At 37.0% G+C, this 6,000-nt stretch overlaps 1 protein-coding gene across 8 annotated transcripts in view; it reads right to left on the reverse strand.

The window, feature by feature from the left end:
• The window catches only part of LOC144980905 (uncharacterized), a 32,048-nt gene that overhangs the window by 9,720 nt on the left and 16,328 nt on the right, over positions 1-6,000 (reverse strand). For 3 of the 8 annotated variants that reach the window (XM_078928817.1, XM_078928816.1, XM_078928814.1), the window contains one exon: positions 16-146. The exons of 3 other annotated variants lie outside the window; for them this stretch is intronic. The gene's annotated coding sequence lies outside the window, so the exon portion shown is untranslated. Of the gene's footprint in view, positions 1-15; positions 147-5,485; positions 5,805-6,000 lie in introns of those variants that run through there. 2 more of the 8 variants (XM_078928818.1, XM_078928821.1) reach the window with 2 other exon arrangements.

Consider the following 6,000-nt stretch of genomic DNA (forward strand, 5'->3'; position numbering starts at 1 on the left):
GACATGTTTTCTTACCATGAACATTGGCTTCTTTTCTTTACCCGTGACCTTTGCCTCAACCTTAATTCACATTAATCTTTGTGATCTGTTGAATATTGTGGACTGGGCGTGTAGTGTAAAACATTGGCCGAAATTAAATGTAACACCTTTAAAAGAGAAAAAAATATAAAAGAATAAAATACTTAACATGGAACTTGCCAAGATAAAATCCCTTCTTCAGCCAACAATAAAAAAAAAAAAAACGATAAAAAATACAGGGTATGGAGAAGTGCCAGATGAGAACACAATAAAAATATCACCGTCACAGAACCAAACTCGGGATCCAACTGACACGGTACTCACCGCCTGGCTGAGAGAGAGAGAGAGAGAGGGAAAGAGCGAGCGAGAGAGAGAGAGAGAGAGAGAGAGAGCGAGAGAGCGAGAAAGAAAGAGCGAGAGAGAGAGAGAGAGAGAGAAAGAAAGAGAGAGACAGAGACAGACACACACACACACACACACAGAGAGAGAGAGAGAGAGAGAGAGAGAGAGAAAGAGAGAGAGAGAGAGAGAGACAGAGACAGACAGAAACATACACAAACACACACACACACAGATAGATAGATAGATAAATAGAAAGAGAGAGAGAGAGAGAGAGAGAGAGAGAGAGAGGGAGAGAGAGAGAGAGAGAGAGAGAGAGAGAGAGCAGTCCCACAAGCCACTGAGTGACATGAATAAAACAGATAATACGATACGTAGACACTAGAAAGACGGTCAAAAAGGTTCATTTTGTCGGGGCACACATGGGAGATTTCTGCATTACTGACAAAATACATTGACACATGCTTTCATTCAAAAATTGACAAATATTGACACAACAATGACAAAAATATGGTTTTGATAGCGGCTTTCTACAACATTACTATTACCGTCCTAAGAATGGAAAGGAGTTGTAAATTGGCCATCAGTGTGTTTTGGTGATCTCATAGATAACAGAATATTTAAAAACAATTCTTCTCTTGTTGTAATAGTTGCTAACCGAAAAAAAAAACGGTCGTTGGAGACGCTATTACAAATGACCTGATCTGTTCATGTTGACGACCTCTGATTACCTACTTCACTTTATCTCATCTAAAGATAACAGGTAATATTATTTTCCTGTACTCCGATAAAACATTTAGTTCCATTTTTGGCCAGAAAACGTCTAGATACTTCAAATAGCTATCGATTGGTTGATGGAAATCATCAACTTATCAAAAAATGTCAAACCTGGCAAAACTTGTAGGAAAAAAAGAAAACAAAACTTGAGCTTTTATATTTCAAAATTGAGCTTTTATTCACTTAACGTGCTCAAAGCGCTTTACAAGGGATCCCTAGCCAACAGAAACACATAACATGTAGGACGTGACATGACGTCTGTTAGGCGATATTACATGTTTATTCTGAGACAACGCTGTTAACGACCATGTACTCATTTTACACTCGAGTACGGTGAGAGAATGTGAGTAAAGCGCTTATTCCAAGGACTCAACTATACACCGCTCAGAGCCGGACTCGAACCCAGGAATCCGAAGGCGAGTGTCATACCACTAGATCACATAGCCGCACAATGTCAGGTTTGAGATTTATTGGCGAGTTGAGAGTCAATTTAATCCATCGATAATAATAATAATAATAATAATAATAATAATAATAATAATAATAATAATAATAATAGTAATAATAATAATACTAATTTCTTAGCGCCCCTTGTCATGAGTGCACTTAAAACAGGAATAGGCAAGTTTGTAAGCAATCCGCTTCTCCATGGGAACCAATGCAAGTAAAATAATATATAGACGTCTATAGTTATTTATTGACGTGTCAATAATTGAAAGACTTGGCAACACAATATGGCTTCTATGGAAAAGAGGGTTCTGGTAGCTCAATATTTATTCGTAAATGGACCTGGTTCAAATCTATTAGTAATAGTGTCTTTTCTCCCCCTCCTTCCCCTCCCCCTTCCCCCCCCCCCCCCCCCCACCCACTCACACAAAAGACGTTTATTGATTTATTTACTCCCCCCCCCTTCCCCCCTAAGTTTAACCAGAGATGATTTCGAAGCCGGATATAAATTAGATATAGTGGAAAATACTTTGTGACACAACCCTGCCCTATTCAAAGTGTAGTAATCATATACAGATCCCCCCCCCCCCCCCGGAAAGAAAAAAAAAGACTCAGAGAGAGGGAATTCATCACGGTTCCTTTAGCGTTTAACGGACAGAAACAATTACTTGCTCTTCCCTGGACAGGATGCTAGTTTATCGCAGAGTACTTTGCGTCAGTTCTAACAAATCCAACCATTCCATCACGACATAAGGGTCAGAAAAAAAAGCGGCTGTACCCAGGGGCAATATCGGTTTCTCTCTCTCTCTCTCGCTCTCTCTCTCTCTCTCTCTCTCTCTCTATATATATATATATATATATATATATATATATATATATATATATATATATATATATATATATATTTGCCATTTGGTTTGCGAGCTGAGTAGTTTGTCAACTCAGCTATCAGGGCCCTTTAATCAATTGTTGTCTGTTTCTCGTTACATTAACTCACTCAGTCCTAGAGTTCTTTTTGCTACTTTTCAAAATTGGAAAAAAAAGTATTAAATATGGGCATGTACATACATAGTTTCATTCAACTACCATTAACATGTAAAAACTAAAAACTAGAGTTGATACTACGCCTATAATTTGTCTCATAAAAATGTAATAAATAGTCATGGGGTAAAAGTAACCCAAGTAAACAACGGATATAGTCGGTGTTAGGGTTGAGTGAGTTAAATGATATATACCCCTGCTTTATGGCTCTATGTGCCTTACGACTCTAAGGGTTTTAGGACTGTAAGCGCTTTTGGGTTCTATGTGGCTCTAAGGGGTTTAGGGATATATGGGGCTTAGTGCTCTCTGGGCTATAGGGCTCTAAGGACTTTAGGGCTCAAAGGGATTTAGGGCCCCAAGGGCCATAGGGCTCTATGGACTTTAAGGCTCTAAGGGCTATAGGGCTCTAAGAGCTTTAGGACTATGGGCTTTAGGTCTCTATCGGTTCTAAGGGATTTAGGGCCCCAATGGCTCTATGGACTTTAGGGCTCCAAGGGCTATATGGCTCTTACGGCTTCAGGGCTCTTAGGGATCTTAGGGCTTTAAGGCTCCAATGGCTATAGGGTTCTATGGGCTTATAGGCTCCAAGGGCTATAGGGCTCTAAGGACTTTAGGGCTCCAAGGGCTATAGAGTTCTAAGAGCTTTAGGACTATGGGCTTTAGGTCTCTATCGGTTCTAAGGGATTTAGGGCTCCAAGGGCTATAGGGCTCTAGGAGCTTTAGGGCTCTTACGGCTTCAGGGCTCTTAGGGATCTTAGGGCTCCAATGGCTAGAGGGTTCGAAGGGCTTTTAGGCTCCAAGGGCTATAGGGCTCTAAGGACTTTAGGGCTCTATGGGCTACACGGTTCTAAATGACTACAATCTTTTGTAGACAACCTAGCCCTGTCGCACGCACAAAAGAATACCACTGCATTTTTATGTTGGCCAGAATCTTTTACTTCATATAATATTTGACCCACCACATAAATTTGATTTTATGTCGGAATCAGCAAGATCAAGTTTGTGGTAAAGATTTTTAGATTTAGGACGGTGCAGAGTTAAGTTCTTGGAGAAAGGTCTGTTTACGCATATTCTCTAACTAGACTCAGATGTAAAATGAGTTCCGTGGCTGATAACAGCGTCGTCCCTGTGTTTTAAAAGAAATATTTATCGCAAGCTTTACAAGCCTCATGTCTCGTAAGCAAAATCATTATTCTGCCGTGCTATGGAAAATAATAAAAACGAGTATGTAGAGTTTTGGTCAGAAAACTCGCCACTCAGATTTTGATCGATTAAAATAACCCTCAGCTTGTCAAAAACTCTCAAACCAGGACATCTCGAGGGACGAGTTTTCTAGCCAAAATTTTTTATTTTGTCTTCTTTCAGAGTACGGCAGTATTGCAGTTGGTTTGGGACTTCTTTTGAGGCGGCTTGAGAATATTTAGTGGATACTACGTTACCTACGTGCACATATTTGCAGGTCTGATAACCGAATGCAATTAAGGGCTTGGTGTAATAGTATTGTAATGGACAATACTTTGCTTGGTTTGAGAGTATTTTCATTACAATAATAATTATATATCTTTATTGCCCACACATATGGCAACTTGTCGTTTAGTTACATATGCTATAACGTGACAGGATAACTATAATATTCAACGAATATTTCACTTCTTTCTACTCTTTCTCTTTATATGTTTCTTCCTCTCTTTCTCTCTGACGCGCACGCACACACATACTCACAAAATATAGACAGATGTAGTTCGTTTTCAATTTGTTACATTTATGGTAATCTGACATTAAATATTATCATCATTATCAATTGGTTAATCAATCTAACAATAAATAAATCAATCAGTCAATCAATCAACCAGTCAGTCCTTGGTTTAGCTGTATCATATAAAATATTCGATATTTTTATTAATGATGGAACGAACATTAATTTGTACTTGTTTAGTTCTACATTTAATCTGACAAAACCTTCTCCCAGCTGGTAAAAGACTGAATTCATGGTGTAAGATATGTTTTTATTGTAGATCATTTCAAATGCTTTTCTTTTCATTGCTTTTTCATAAATTCTTTCTACGCCATCAAGAGGATGGTTTGCCATTTTTGCTGCCTCTTTGGTAGATTTTGAAATGTTTCATTTATCTCTAAGTCCGCATTCGCCAAACCATAAAATACAGCCAAACGCAATAACTCTTTTAATCAATGAGTTATAAACTCTTAACATAGTTTTCTTCCCTACTTGAAATGTTCTCAATTTCCTTAGGATGTATAATCTTTGGCCAACTTTCTTAGATATTATATTAATACGTTGAGAGAAATTAAGGGTATTATTGATGGTTATTCTTAAATGTTAAGAATTTTCCACTGACTCAACGTCATTTTTACCGATCGTCAAACATATTAAGTCTTTTTTATTTTTTAAACCAATCACTTGTTCTTTCGTTTTTTTAACATTTTGTTTACACCAAATCAGTGAAGATATTTATTTGTTCAAAATAATTATTTCCTGTAATTTTATCTTTTAATAAACCAAGAATAGCAGTATCATCTGCATATTTCACAATAAGACAATTTTCAAATGATGGCCTGCATTCGTTGGTGTATAAGATGTACAGGATTGGGGAACTCACGAAGCCTTGAGGACATCCGTTAGATAACGTTCTTATGTTAGATATATTTTCGCCTAATTTTACACACTGTGGTCTATGGGTTAGAAACTCTTTATACCATTTAATAAGGTAGTTTGGAATATCCATGTTGAACCATTTTTGAAGAAAAATATCTGTGTCCATAGCTTTAAAAGCTGACGAAAAGTCGACACACAGAATTATGACGTAATTAGTATGAGGTGAGATAACAATTTGGGTTATCTTACCTGAAAATAAGTACACGTCGTGTGGTACAATTAATCAAAATCATAAAAATCCAACTCAAATTACAAAATTTAAACTTTAAATTAAAGCTGACATCCACCAGATTGAAAAATTAAATCGTGTAATTAAAAAAATACACGGGCTAAGTTCTTGCTGTCATTGGATCGAGTGACTCCATAGAATAATGAAACACAGACTGTAAATTTCATTCACTTTTCTCAAATAACACAAGAAAGAAAGTCAATCTGTATCCTCACACAGATTATGATCTGTTGTTCTGTGAACACAATCGTTGCTGAACACACCCCCTTGGAGTTGTGATTGATATAAAATACTGCCAAACAATTACAAAATACCTTTTTATTTTAAAAATGCCAGAAAACTTTTACTTCAAATGTTGATAGTTTAATAAGGTCCTGAACTTGTCAAAAAAGCTTAAGCAAGACACTTTAAAAGAATTAGTTTTAGTCCCAGGTTTAAGAATATTTGAAAAGTTGAAGGCTTTTATAATTTAAAA

The sequence above is a fragment of the Berghia stephanieae genome, chromosome 10 (genome assembly GCF_034508935.2).
Source record: "Berghia stephanieae isolate SIO BIC M18660-M18661 chromosome 10, UCSD_Bste_1.3, whole genome shotgun sequence".
Lineage (NCBI taxonomy): Eukaryota > Metazoa > Mollusca > Gastropoda > Nudibranchia > Aeolidiidae > Berghia > Berghia stephanieae.